The sequence below is a fragment of the Aphelocoma coerulescens genome, chromosome 12 (genome assembly GCF_041296385.1).
Source record: "Aphelocoma coerulescens isolate FSJ_1873_10779 chromosome 12, UR_Acoe_1.0, whole genome shotgun sequence".
Taxonomy (NCBI): domain Eukaryota; kingdom Metazoa; phylum Chordata; class Aves; order Passeriformes; family Corvidae; genus Aphelocoma; species Aphelocoma coerulescens.
The window spans coordinates 10,547,304-10,562,402 of record NC_091026.1 but is presented as its reverse complement, the minus strand read 5'-3'; the positions used below and the strand labels follow the sequence as shown (position 1 = coordinate 10,562,402).

General features: G+C 56.0%; 1 protein-coding gene across 4 annotated transcripts in view; it reads right to left on the bottom strand.

Annotated features, from left to right (window-relative positions):
- PLXNA1 (plexin A1) overlaps positions 1 to 13,177 on the bottom strand; it is a 112,531-nt gene extending 99,354 nt beyond the window's left edge. For 3 of the 4 annotated variants that reach the window (XM_069028447.1, XM_069028449.1, XM_069028451.1), the window contains exon 1: positions 12,561 to 12,663. The gene's annotated coding sequence lies outside the window, so the exon portion shown is untranslated. Of the gene's footprint in view, positions 1 to 12,560; positions 12,664 to 13,098 lie in introns of those variants that run through there. The other variant, XM_069028448.1, reaches the window with a different exon arrangement.
- Between the last annotated feature and the right edge of the window lie 1,922 nt (positions 13,178 to 15,099).

The following is a 15,099-nucleotide window of genomic DNA, read 5'->3' as shown; positions in this document are numbered from 1 at the left end:
GAGCCAGCAGTGAGCCAAACGGGTACCCCAACATTCCACACGGCATCCTTCGCTTCTGCTGCTCCCCTCCCAAGCCACAGAGCCAGACTGGGAGAGGTCTAAGGAAAGGGAGAAACTTTTTTCCCCTTCTCCAACTCCCAAAAAGACCTCCCCTCTCCTTTTGCAGGGCAAGCCCAGCCCTACCCACCCCTGCAGCCCTGCCAGCTCCACTGGGCCCCAGCTACATTGGGAAAAGCTTCTGCACCACTTCCAAACCCTCTCTGCAGATCTGCCTCTGCCCACATGCTCTGCACCCTGCTCTCTCTGACTTCCCAACACATCCACCTCCAAGGTAACAGTCTCAAGGGATATTTGGACAACAGCACATAAGCAACACTGAGACCAAATCCAGGTGCCACAAAGCTCCATGGGTGTGGAGACAACCAAAGCACCAGCCCTGGAAATCATCCCTATGGTCTCAATCACCCATTCCTAACACCTTTTCAACACTGGGAGCCACTCAGCAAGGAGTAGGTAGCCACAACACTGTCAGAGCAAGAGCACTCCCAGAAGACACTGACACTGCCCAGAATCTTCATTTTTCTGAGCTTGTTGGTAAGACAATAACCACGAGCACCCCGGATCAGAGCTTATTAGCCCCAAACCACATTGATGGGGGACCGAGTGGCGCTGTCAGCACAAACCCACTGGTTAGCCCAGAAAGCCACAGCCCAGCAGCTGCAGACACTGGGGTTTCCTGACAGAAACCAGAAAGTGGTTTCCCACCCCAAGAAACTGGCACAGTTGTCACCAAGCCACTGCTCCCATGCAGCTGAGCCCCTCAGGAACAGCATAGTGGCTGCCTGGCAAGGAGACCAGCACCGACACCAAATTCATGTGTCAGTGACATGCCAAGGAGAGAAGGAATGGGGAAGATGGGGAAGGTGACAGTGGGAGATTGGTGCAGCGTGGGGATGCCAACCAGAGCATCTCCTGCCAGGACGAGAGAGCACGACAGGGAACATGCTTTCTTGGTGCATTTCTGTGATTCATTGCTTCTATTTCAGGAAGTGGGTGAGAGAACTAGAGGTCGAGCTGCTGCCACAAACCAGGGCTAGAAAGCCCAACAGGAGATTCCCAAATTAACGTAGGGAACTGCAAATCAGAAGTTGGAACGAGAGCAAAGTGAGGCAGAGCTGGGGCGAGCTGAGAGATGACACTCTGCAGAGCTCCTCAGAGACTTCTGCTCCTAAATATACTACAGCAGCAACATCTCGTCCTAGTGACCTGACACCAGTGGTGGTTTCGTCCAGTCCTGCTCAAAACCATCAGCAGCAATTAATAAAAATTAAACAGCACAAATAGCTAGTTTGTCTACTTTCTTCAGGATTCAGTGATACGGGTTCCTGAACTTTGGATTGAACTAAAGCAGGGCTCAAGCCCACCACAGTGCAGGCAGCTCTGCACTGGAATATGGGTGGTGGCACAGCCCCTGCTCCCTGCCCATGGGAGCAGCAGCCAAAGGGCATCTCCCTGCTGTCACAGAGCCTCCAAGTCCCATGGAGAGGTCACAGTGCAGCTAAGGCAGGGCAGCTCCTCTACTGGTACATTCTTTAAACCACAGGGCACCCAAATCCCCTGGGGCTGCAGTCAAGTAGCACCTTCCCCTGGGGGGACGCAGTCCAGGGCCACCATACGACTGCCACCACCGAGAAGCAAGACCTGCAGCACAAACACCTCCAGTGCAGTCCAAAGGCACGGAAAACCCCAGGCAGATACCCTGGAGCCGAGCCCTGCCCTGAAACAGGCAGCAATAAAATAATACACCCCAGCCCGGATGCATGTGTGCCAACTGGGAGAGTGGGACTGCAAACACGCCCTGCAGTGCTTCTGGGCAGCAAGTGATGCAGTGCAGAGCATCTGCAGCACTGAGCATCCCTAGGGCTCACCCCACAGTGGGGCCACACCACCAGCCAGACAGCACCACAGGCTCATGTTTTGATGTTTTGATTTCCACACACACACACACGTATATATATATATATATATATATATACACACATCTATTTATAGCAGGAAACCTGCCATCAGAAACAAAGCCAGCACAAGAGCCAAATCTGCCCCAACCCCTTTCATTCCCCACTGGAAAGGACATTTGCTCACGGTTTCACCTCAAACTGGCCACGTTGAGATGGTTGCAGCCGCTGCAAGACTTGGATGGGGGTCACCCACCTCAGCACAGCCAACACTCACACATCCCAGCTTCCAACAAGCCTTTCAGCAACAAGCCATGGACGTGCCCCACAGATGCCACTGCCCCAGTTGCTGGCTGCTGGAGAGGTGGCAAGGGGCAGCAGCACTCATCCCCCGAGGCTGAGAGCTCCCCGGTCCTGCAATATGCCCAAAAACCTGTGTTTGGGATGGGAGATCACACTTTGGGAAAACAATCATCACTTTTGATAGCACAAAGCAGGAGTACTGGGATGGAAAAACTAACCTTAAAAGGCAAAGACTGGACAGAGCATTAAGGACCAGCTCTCCACTCATCCGGGCAGCAAGTCCAAGAGTCAGCACTAGCCTACAAAGCAGCAGCTCTCATGGGAACACCCGCAGACAGGGTTTAAAACATGCAGACAAGCACAGAGGTGCATATCTGGCACTCACAGACCCGCCTGCCATCCCTGCCCTTCCATCAACAGGACCCCAGCAGGTTCACTCCCAGCAAAGCACACCAAGAGCTTTACAGCCTTGCACTTTTGCAAGAGAGGTTGGAGGAGAGAAAGCATGGGATTGAAAACCCCCAAGTAACCGACCCACAGAAGGGGAAATGGCATCTAATGGGCCTTTACCTGTAATTCCTCCAAGTCACTTACTGCTCTCAGCAATAAGAAAGAGTCGAGAAGGGACCAGCTCTGAGTTGCCAGTAATTAGCAAAGGGGAGAGAGGGGAGATTATCCAGGGAAGAGAAAAGCCTTTGGGCCACAGGAGAGGCAGCCTCACCATAGAGCTGGTGTATTTTTAGGTTCATCTGCCTGGGAAAAGCCTTGCAACAATGAGGAAAGCCTGGTGGTGGTACAAGTCAGAGCTGCTACATATGCAAGTGCTGTAACAGGGCTAAACTTTAACTCCTTCCTTCACTGCATACAGTCATTGAAAACTATTTGACTTCGGTCCCTCCCTAGCCTGTGAGTTAAATCATTAAAAACCTTATCCCTGGCTCAAACCACACCCTGATGAAATCAATGGCAGGCTCTGAAGCTGCCCCAGTGCCTCAATCTCCATTACTATCACCCAATCAAGAATATCTTCAGAATCTTCAGTTTCCTCCCAGGTTCCTGCCATTCCCCCAAGCAGGGGCTGAGGAGCCCATCCTGCCCTGCCATCTACCCCAGCTTCCATTCCTGCCCTGCAAGGATCTTCTGGGAAAAAAATTCAACCTCTTTTGTCCTGAGAAATGTGACAAGAAGAAGCAGCCATCTACTGCCCAAGGGCTCATGAAGCTTGACCCTCAGCAAAAAGGGGCATCAAAGAACAAGCAGTGAGGAAATTAAATAGCATTTCTCAAGTGCGCAATTCCCCTTCTCTGGTCCTCTGCAAGAAGTCATGTCACGCCAAGAACAGCTTGAACTCCAGAACAGCTCTGGAGCCACTACGTGCTCTCACCACCAAGAGACTGCAGGCTGCCCTGCAGAGAGCCCTTCCAAAAAGGGCTCACAAGCATTTCCGATATGGAAACCCAGGCTCCCCGCAACCACAACATCCCGAGGCAGAGAGGCACACGAGGGCAGTCTCAGCAGGTCCTGCCAGCACTGCTTATCCCTGCCACAGAAACCGGGCATGGACCAAGGCCCTACACATATTTCCCAGCTCTGTCCAGCTACACCAGAAGTGAGGGTCAGTGGCTGTCTTTTGCCTTATTCCCACAACTCACCTGGGTATCACAGTCCATACAGGGACCCTACAAGGGCTGCCGAGGGCCCTTCTGTTTGCAGCCCACATGCTGGATCTGGACTTCCCAGGAGGAGAGTGCACCCCACCTTCCCTTGTGCTCCCTGCAGCCAAGAGAGGAGTACACAGACCTGGACTGACTGACCCTGATCCAAGGCACCAGGACACCAGCCATGGCACTGTGGCTTCCTACTATCAACACCCAGGTCAGCTCAAGGCTTCAAACACCAGACTGATGTGAACTTTGTCACCTCAATCAGGACCAATTAATAACATCTCACCCCAGCTCAAGAGCAAAGAAATACAGACCACATTCCCTGAAGGCCACCTTCTCCTTTGGCTTTGGCCCATGCACTCCCAGACTCTGATTCTGACATCTCATCAGTCCACTGCCCCACATAAATATCCCAAAAACCTGCCCTGCTGGCAGAGATCACCTTGGTCCAGCTGGACCTGCAGAGACCAGAAGATCACCCACAAGCAAGGTCTCTCAACAGCAGAGAAGTCCAGCGAGAGATCTTTTGGCCATCAGCATCCTTCCCTTGTCTGATCTCATTCCCTGGGGCATAATGCATCACTCCTCACTTCCCAGCCTGCTGCTCCACATCCCTCACTGGGCCAGGGCAGCCACAAACACAAGCCATGATCTTACCCTGCCCAGATCAATTCTGCTCTTCCAGCCCAGCTCTCCAAGCTGCATTTTCACCTCTCTGGCACCAGTGCTTCCCCCAAATCTCAGAGGGAATCCGCAGAGCTCCCTCTTTGCAATGCAGCACTGCCACAGGAGGATTCCTGGTTGCTGGACCCCCTCTACTCCAGCAAAGGGAGGTCATTCTGGGGTTGGTTTAATCCCAGCTAAACTGAAATTCCCATGCTTCCGCCTGGCCCCTTGCTGACACCAGAACTTGTGCTGTCCCGTGGCGAGCCAAGCACAACTGCCACCACATTAGCTCTGATTAAAACAACCACAAAACTTCTCCAAACGAGCTTTCCCAAGCCATGTGTGCCTTTTCTTCCCCTATCAACCTCCCATCCTTCCCCCTCTGCTGTTTCAGTTATGCTGCCCCAAGAACCACAGCTGGAAATGGCTCAGTCCCAGTTTTGCTTCCTCTGTGGAGTTCCCAGCTCAGCACAGCCCCATGTTTTATTTGCCCAAGGTGAAGCTGACCCAGGAGAAGTGAGACACCCAGAGAGATAGCAAAGCCTCACCTGGCAATGGGACAGGCAGAGAGCAGAAAAGGAAGAGCCCAAAAGTCCCCCCACAGCAACACCACCACAGGGGAACCTGTTCTGAGAGTCCGAAAGAGGCTTCATTCACAGCACTATGGGCAAAGAGCCTCTGATATTAACAGGCATCTCCATGGCCATGGAGGTGCAGTGCCCACACTCTGCTTTCCTATGGGCAGTGCCAACACAGCACATCCCATCCCAATTTCCCACAGCAAGGGGGTCTCACCCACCAGACCTGGGCAGAGCACACATCAAAGCATGGGTGCAGCCCAAGAGCTGCTAGCTGGCAGGGAGGGCAGAGCAAGGCTGCTTCTTTTCCTGCAGATCTCAGCTGCAGCCCCAAGCCATGTTGGACACAGGCATCAGCCTTGCTACTATGGCCTGTCACCATGCACGAGGGGCTGAGATTCCAACAGGCATCAGCATAATGGATCGTCTCCTTCAGTGCAAAACCGAGAGGAGGCGGTTGCTCACCCCTGCTGGGAGGGCTGTCCAAGCATCTCTGCCAAAAACCCACTTTCTGCTAATCAAAGTGGCTGGATGGCAGCTCCAGCAAGTGCCATCACCCCACGGAGGGCCAGGGAGCCATACAAGGCACAGCCAGCAGGCCAAGAGATATCCTGCTCTGCTGGGAGCTGACACACTCCCCTGGCACAGTCGCATCCCTCCCTCCCAGCTCTCTCCCACGCAGGCACGAGGCTATGCAGAGCAGGACCTGTCCCGCATGTGCCAGCAGCCCCACGGGCACCTCGGCCATGCTGATAAGGAATAACAGTGGGAGCCGTGGAAGCCGGGGCTGCTGGCAGCGTCATGGGGCTCGGCAGCAGCTCTCCTTCGGAAACGGCGCTGCCTTCCTGCCTTCCTCCTCCCCCATTTCTTCCCGATGACATCAGCCTGAAAAACAGGTTCTTGACTTCAGCAGGGCTCATCGGGCCGACTCTGGTCCCGCCAGAGACGGGAGAGCCCCCCCTTGACTCTAGAAAGGAAGCAGCCATCCAGGAGCCGGACATGGAGATAAGCAGCAGTGGGCAGGCAGGGACCCTGCCAGCATGCCAACACTTCTAGGAATAAAAACCATGGAGAAGCAGATGGGGGTGGAGGGAATGCAACGCTGGGGAACAGATTTCAATGTTTTACAGAGGCCGTGGCAGCTGTAAGCTGGGGCTCGCGCCCCGGCTCCGACACTGCTCTGCTACAGGGCAGCCAGACCTACCCAGTGCAAAAGTCAAATCCCAGGGCAGACTCCCATCTCACTCCAGCTCCCAGAGCCCAGCAGCAAGCCCTCAGGCTAGCCAAAATGACAAGACAGGACTTAACACCATCCAGCAAAGCCTTCCGAGGGCCACAAAGCTGGACACGGACCAACAGGGAACACGGTCCTGTGAAATATCCTGCCCACCAGCCAAGCTCCAAGATTATTTTTAAACTCCTCTTAAAATATTTTTGGGTTTTCCTCTTCCCCTGTTGAAACTAACAGTCTGCACAGGAAGAGCGAAGCAAACAGCCGTACACAAAGCCTGACCACATGCACAAAGCAAACAACTTACTGCCATTATAATTACCTGCGATGTTATCAGCAGCTCTGACGGGGTCGGCATTTGCAGAAGGAAATGTGGTTTTCACATCGTGTCACTTGAAACGAGCGCGACCATCCTTCTTCCCCCCCCCACCCCCCAGCAGCACCCCCTCATGCCAACACCATGGTAAAGTGGGGGGACAGCCCTTGCATGTGGGGCTACATCACACGGGAAATTTCTCCCCCTAATACAGGAATCTGCCTCTTCTCTTGCCAAGAATTTGCTTCTGCAAGAGAGCCTGAATATTTTGACACACAAACAGTTGTTTAACTAAGCACATAAAGCAAAAGGACTCACAGAGCTCCTACAATGACACCAAGACTTGCCTGGATGGGGGTAGCATCAGATGTGGATCCACAAAGGATTGGGCCCCCAACACTGATGTTGCCCCAGAGGTGCTCAGAGCATCCAAGCTTCCCAACGATTTTGGGAAACCAGCCCTGCTCCCAACCCCTCACATGCCAGACTGCATCTCTGCTCCTCCAAACTCCCAAGAAAACATGAAGAATCACTCAACATTTATCAGTTCAAAACACACGTGCAATTAGCAGGAATTTTTTTTCCTCCCTCCAGTATAATTATATATGTTTTAATGCAATTACCACCCCTGTATTTTGTACATTAAACAGTAGGCAACCCAATGAAGAGAGAGGCTTTTATTTTTCTTGGCTTTGCCTTTCTGAAAATACTATGTTGCAAAATAACTCCGGAAGAAAGGCTTATCTTTACCAGAAAAAGAGGGAGAGAAGGTGAAAAATGGGAAGAGGGAAGGAGAAATCTCCCAAAGAGAAAACGGGGATTGCAGTGTCCCTCCACGCTGCCCTCACCCTCTGGTCATTACACGTACCTACACCTGGAAACTGTCCCTGACACCACGGACAGGACTCGGAAACAGCCTCAGCCCCTGTTCTCCATCGCCGACAGCAAGGAAAACTGCATCAAGCAAATGGTTGTGGTTGCTGAAGCCGGGGTCATTAGCTGGATTAAAGCTCCCGAGCTCCGGCCAGCAGCACGGAGAGCAAAGTGCAGCTAAACTGCCCAAATTGGATTACCAGTGCTCCCGGGTCTCTGTGCCAAGTTGGCCGGCAGATTGCGGGATGCTCGGGATGGGGAGGTGGGCAGCGAGCCCCAGGGCCGATCTGCAGGCTGCCAGTGAGGAGGAGGAGAGAGGAGGAAGAGACGGTCCCTGCATAGCATATCCCCCAGAGCCAAGCAGCCTGTCCCTGGCACCCCTGGCATGTTCTCACCTCAGGCACTTTCTCTAGTAAAATCCCTCACAATCTCAGCTCAAGGAGCAAAGAGGATATCACACCCTGGCTCGCACCAGGCCCTGAGTTGACCCCAGCAATACAAAAATCTCTGTGCTTCAGGCAGCTCACGAGGGTCTCTGCCCCGGGGCACAGACCAGCACACAGCAGCCCACAGGGCAGGGGTGGATTTGGCCCTCATTACACCAAGACACCATAGGGACAAAGAAGTGACCCAAAATAGTCCATCTGGCACCATCCAAGGCAACTTCAGAGCAGAAAGAAGCAAAAACACTTGTGGAGTGTGAGCCTGACGATCTGGATGTGTAGTTTTCTTCCAGACTCAAACATCTCGGCATACCAGCAACAAAGAGAAGGTGTGCCAAGCCTAAAGGGAAAATAAACTTTGAAATGTTTTTCATTCAGGTTTTTAAATGGTGGTTTCCACACAGAACAAGGGCTGGAGGCAGCCGCAGAGTGCTCAGGGAAGCAAGGCAAACAAGGACACCTTTCTGTGCCTGGCCACGCTCTGACAAACCCAAGGGAAGGTGTGTGTTTGGCTACACCACAGGCCGAGTGCAGGGCAGAAGAGCCAGGACTGCCCATGTCTGGCACTGAAACCATCAAAACTTATTTACTGGCTGGAGCTTTTCTCCTCCATGATGGACAAGAGGTTTGCTCAAATGGGACTTCCAAGCATAGCAGGAAGACCATATTGGGGTATCTACATGGCTTCCATGCTGCACCCTGGGGAAGACTAAGAGGGCATGGATGAGGCTGTGGATCAGGGGCGGTGTCAGAGCACACGTGTTCTCACCAAGTACCACATATCTGTAGTGGGATGTTCCCCACAGCATCGCATGGGACACTTCCCAGGCTACAGCCAGAGAAGAAGCTGGTTGTCTCCAGTTTAAAGCCAAACCAGCCACCTCACTACTGGATGGTGGCAAACACTTGCTCCTTCTCATTTTGCATGAAGCCATGGTACGCAGCACCTTGATGGGAAAAGGGGCCCCAATCCAAACTCAGGAAAGATAAGGAGTCATGGTCCATGCTGAACCAAGCTCCACATCACCCATAATTCCCGGCCTTTGGGCCTTCCTCTACACACAAGATACCTCACCAAGCCATTCCCCGGTCAAACCCTGGCCAGGAACTCTCTACTCACTAGTTTCATCCATATAGCACACAACTACTTAAGAACATAACTTGAAGGAGACATTCACAGATCAGAGACAACAACCCAGGTTCTCAATACATACATTCCACCTGCTCAGATCAATGAAAAATCCAAGCTTGCAGGCAGTGAGGATGGCATCTGGGCATTGGAGTGACCCACGCCCACCCTCCCATCGCTGCACAGAGACATGGCTGCACCTCTGCTATGCTGGCTCTTTCAAGGCTCCCCTTCCATTGAGTCAGAGGTGCCAAAAACCATGACTGACTTGTCACTGAAGACCAAGGCACCAAAACACCCTACACAGAAAGGCAATTACAACAAAGCCCAGTGGGACTTAGCAGAAGCCCGATACAGGTAATGCTCCCCCGGTTTGCAGGGAGCCGGTGTCGCCAGCACGGCAGCACCAGTCTCCGCTGCTCGGAAATTCCCAGCTCAGGGCCGGGTCCGGCTCTCGGCGCAGCGAGCGCTGCAGCCAGGAGCAAGGCAGGCAGCAACAAAGGCCCTGACCCACACTCAGCCTAGAGAATAAACACATCCGAGCTCCCTTCATTTAAGTCCGATCCCAGGGCCAGATCCTTCGCTTTGTTCAGCACAAGTCAAACGCAGCGAATCCACGGAAATAACCGGCCTGGCGTGACACTGACACGCAGGGAGCAGGGCAGGGGCCAGCCTCGGCTGCCGCCGCCATGGAGGAGGGGAGGCAGCCCTGCCAGCACGCAGCAGCGCCGCTTTATTACCCTCTTCCATTTCGGCTGCGCAAAGCCCCGGTGAAACAGCACTCCCCGGGAGCCGCCGGCATGGCCCTCGGCCCCGTCTCCAGCGGAGTTCGGAGGAGTTTGTTTATCTCTCGCAGGGCACTGCCTCGCTCAGGGAAAGGGCTTTGTGTGACGGAGCACAAGGACTCCGCTCCGCAGCTCCGTGCGCAACCCGAGCCTGCACGGAGGCGGATGCCTGCGCTCTGCTCCAAATCCGATGCTTCTATTAAAAAAAAATAAGCCAAGAGGGGAAAAGTCTCCCCGACGCCGCTATCACCACGCTAACAAAAGCAACGTCGCCAAAACTTTAATCTTCAGGATAGCAGCTGCAGAAAAGCCCAGCCATCCAACGGAGCAGGAGCCAGCCAGCCCCCGGCGCTGCCTCCCCGCAGCCCCTCGGGAGCAGCGAGCGCATCCAGGCTTGCCTCTCTCGGAGGAGCGGCACAGGCAGCCAAAGCCGCAGGCGGATGGGGAGCACCAGATCACACGTATGATCGGGTATTTTGAATCCAAACTTCCTTACCAGCCTTCCTTACGGCCCCGTGTCGCCACGCCGCTGCCGGCACCGGCATCCACCGGCACCAGCGGATCACTCGGCGGCGAGCGGGAAGAAGAAAAAAAAAACCTTTCCTCCTTGCAGCCACTTAAGAAATTATCCATGCATCCTCCCAGAGGCATCTGCCCCACTGCTTTTCCTTGGCTTCTCCACCTTTCCGCCCTGTTCGGTCACCAGTGTCTTGAGAGAGAGACATCGAGTCACTCATTTTACCCACTGAGTATATACAAAAGACCCTGGGATTGTTCAGGAAGCAATTAGCCGCTGTTCAGAGGAAAATGGTGTTTTCAAATGGATAACCTTTGATGTAGTCAATAGCCTCGGCTCCTCTTTTTTTTCTCCTTTTTTTTTACTTCTTGAAGCCGCACACGAAAGAAAAGAAAAAAATAAAAAATGAAAAAAAAGAAATCCAGCAAAAGGCTGGTAATTCCCCCCGACACAGCTCTCGCTCAGCAAAAAGGGATTTTCTCGGAAGCTGGAGGAAAAGCAGCTTCGGGAGGCAGCTCATCTGCCCAACTTTTCTCCCCTCCGTGTCCCGGAGCATACGAGAAGGATCATGAATATTCATCCCCCCGTTAGCAGGTTCTGCTTTTGTTTTGTCCTCCCCAAGCAGGAGCCAGGGGGGAGCTAACAAGTGAGGTTAATGCCTGTCTTTTCTCTCCCATCCGTCTCCTCTTTAACCAGTGACCTTCATGTTAAGCCCTGTTTACACACCAGTCCCCCTCCCCTGGCTCCCCCTACCCCGGCGCTCGGCCAGAGGCAGAAGGAAGAATTTTCCCGCAAGGAAGACAAGGGAGGAGAAGGGATTGCGGGATTTCGGGATTTATTTCAGCATGCCCCAGAGATTTTGCAAATCCCTCCCCGATCGCACGCCGAAGCTGCCGTGTGTGTTCGCTGGGCAAGAATGGGAAGGGGCTAAGGGACACCGAGCGCGCAGCCGGCTTTATTCGCCACCTTCCACGTTCATATCGGCGGCGGGAGGCGCGCACCGGCGCAGCCCCGCACACAGGTACCGCAGCCTCCCACGCCTCGCTCGGAGGTGCCCAGCGCTGGCGCTGCCAAACTACAGCGCGATCACAATAGTAGCGATCATAACGAGGGCGACGGCAGCCATCCCACCCTATCCCATCCCACCCTATCCCATCCCATCCCGCAGGGCACCCTCGGCACCTCCCCGCCGGCAGCTGGGGAACGGGGAACGCGGAGGGAACGGCGGCGCTGTGGGCTTCGGGACGAGCCCAGCCCGGATGCCGCTCACCGCGCCCCGGCGGGATGCGGAGATGTAAAGCAGCGAGAACGCGTGAATGGATATGGGATAGCACAATGCGGGGATGGCAGCGGGGATACGGGGCAGCGCGGACACAGGGATGACAGCGAGGATGTGGGGCAGCACAATGCGGGGATGGCAGCGAGGATGCAGGGCAGGGCGGATGCGTGATCCAAGGCGGCGAGCACGGGAAAGGCTGAACCCCGTTCACGTCCCCAGCAGTGCCGGACCCGGGTGGGCGGCGGGGCTGGGGCAGCGAACGCCGCCGAGAGCCGGGGCGGGCGGGTGCAGCGGGGAGGGAGGGAAGGAGGGAAGGAGGGAGGCGGCCAAGCCCCGCCGCTACACCGGACAGGGAGGCACCGCTGGCACCGGCTCCCCGCGGGAGCGCCCCGGCCCGAGCAGCTCCAAGCGGGGAGGCGGCCCTCAGCCCGTCCAGCCCGTACCTGCCCGGTCCCGGGCACACGCCGCTACGAGACCCATGCGGGGCTTGCGGTGGATAAAGAAAGAGGCTCGGTCCCGGCGCGGTTTTGTCCCCCCGCGGGAGGCGGCTCCCGGAGCCGCCGGGCGCAATGCGGGCTGGTCCCGGCGGCAGCAGCGCGGCGCCGGCCCTGCCCGGCCCAGCCCTGCCCGGCCGCCGCGGCCCCTCCGCGCCCCCCGACGGGGCCGCCGTGCCCTGCCCGGGCCAGCCCCGCGCCGTCGCCGCGGTGGCAATAAAGCCAAATTTTTTAGGGGGGCAATAAAGCCAAATCCGCGTTATTTTTAACGAACCGACCCATCGGGCACGCCGCGCCGCGCCCGAAAGTTGCAACCGGGTTACTCACGGCTCCGGTCCCCGCTCGCCTCCGCCGTGCCAGCCATAATTGCATTCCACACCAAGCCGCCCGCCGGGCCGCCGCCGCCGCCTTCTCCGCCGCCACCGCCTCCTTCTCCTCCGTCCCCTCCTCCTCCTCCGCGCCCGCCTCCCCCCGCCGCCGCCGCCGCCGCCGCCGCCGCCCGGGGCTCCGCGCCCGCCTCGCTCGCGCCGCCGCCGCCGCCGCTGCCCCGCATGAATGGGACGGGGCGCGGGGCCCCGACGGAACGCCGCCCGCCGCGCGCGCCCCCGCCGCGCGCACGCGCGCACGCCCCGCACCGGCGGCGCCAGGGAAAGGAGGGGAGGGGAGGCGGGGGCGCGCCCGCGAGCGCCGCCTCCAGGGGGCGCCCGAGGTGGGGAAAGGGGGCGGGGAGAGGCGCGGGAGGCCCCGCCCCCCGGCCGCCCTTAAAGGGGCGATGCCGCCAGGGAGGGACCGGGGGGCTCTCACCGCGCTCACCGAGCGGAGGCGACCGCCAGGGGCTTCGGGGCGAGGAGGGGCTCGCACCCACCTGGGCGTCCTCGCCCACCGCTCCCCTGCACCCCACGGCGGGACTTCGTTCCCCGGAGGTGTCCATTCAGCATCTTCCCCCTGGCACCGCATCCGCTCCGCCTAAAAGTAGAATTGCAAAGGGAAGAAAAATAATAATAAAAAACGTATAAAAATATTAATTACAGGCTAGAAGTGGTCGTTTGTCTTTTTTAAGCGCACTCAGTATTATCCACTCTTGTAACCTTCCCGTACTTTTCCCTCTCACCATGCCAGCCACAGAGTCCCTTCCCGGAGACAGTAGTGCCACCGGGGCACCCTGCCTCTCCCCTGGCCTGTGTTTGGGTAGGCCCTAAGGAAATGCTCCATCATCTCCCCGTCAGGGAGGGACCTTTGTAAAAATCAGCAGGAATAAATACAGTGTCCGTCATCGGGACATCCACAGATTGCAGAAGAGACCTTTGGGATGGAAACGACAAGGAGTGGATCTATCCAGACCTCCCCATTAGGAGAAGGAGCTCTAAGTGGTTCTGGTCCACCGGGACCCCACCGTGTGCTGCCACACGGGGGCAATCGGTGCCAGATGGTTTGCCCAGCCAGGTTCGCCTGGGTGCAGCCAGCCAGACCTTTAGCCCCACCAGCTCTCAACACGGGGATACTTTGTCCTTTAGACAGGGACACACCGTGGGAGTCTGGGAGTTGCCCCATCTGTGAAGGGAGGTGTGCGGTCACCTTGTGCAGGCACACATGTAGGCCTCCTCTGCAAGATCCCAGCAGGTGTGTGTGCCTACAAACACACAGGAGCTCCTTGCCCTGTCTGACAGGAGGAACTGAATCCCAAGGCTGTGGAGAGCAGCACAGGACACTTTGGGAGAGGACATGGAAGGAGAGCATGAGGCACAGGCGAGTCTCAAGCACCAAAATAGAGAAGAAAATGGACCTTCAGAGGCTCCAGTGAGAGTAGGGAGGAAAATGGAGAAGGAAAAGGGTGATTTGGTTGGGTTCAACAGCAGAGCTGCACTCCCCTCAGCACCCTCAGCATCTCAATGCTCGCACCTCACTCAGAGCCCACCTGAGAGCAGAGATGATGTCCCTGCAACTTGGACAGCAAGGTTTTCTTCTCACTTATCTCCCCATCCAGACCTCACCAGCCTCCATTTCCAGGAGCTGAGAACAGGCCTGTTCCCCCAGGGCACAGCATCAGTGCCTGCCATTCTCCCACCTCTTGTTTGTGCAGGGACACACATGGGGCCAGACTTAAAAGCTTTCAGGACAGAGAAGACATCAAGCTCTGCCGGCAGGGAAGTGGCTGGGATTTGGATAGCTTCCCCCAGACTGAAAGAAACACTTCTCCTTTTCTTTTTTTCCCTTCTTCCAAGAGACTAAATGTAGTGAATTCCTTTCACATTAAAAACTTGTCAGGTATTCACATCCAAAGAGGCTGCTGCTGCTGTCTCTCACGGGAGTTACCGAGACAGCAAAACCTCTTAAAGGAATAAAAAAGAAGGGAGAGATATTCAGGCTGTATCTCCCACCACTGCTTTTAAATCCACTCTCTCCCAAGGCTGGTGCCCGGGCACCTTGGTCCCATGGCTGCTGTCTCCTGCTGCAGAGGCAAAAAGAGAGGGATGAATTCTCCCTCCCCAGAGCAGGACTGAGTGACGCAGCAGCAGCGACCCCTGGGCCGGTGCTACCATTCCCGTGTGCCTCTGGGGTAGGAAACTGGAGCGATTTATTTTTGCTGGAAGATGGATTTGTCCACATACATCCAGTGGCAAGGGGAACCAAGGTGGTGGAGCTGAGAAAAGAACGGGCTGAGAGTGCACTGCCAGCCCCCTCCGGATTCAGCAAGGAGGGTCCAGCCCTGAGAGAAGACAGAAAGAAAATCCAAGACCCCCCCCATGGCAGGGCCCAGCACAGGGTCGGGAGGGAGCTGGCAGGGGAGATCCCGGGTTTGTATTGGGTGGGAAACAGCCTCAGGCTCCCAGTGACCCGCAGAGCTCCCGTGGCTGCTCCGATGGCT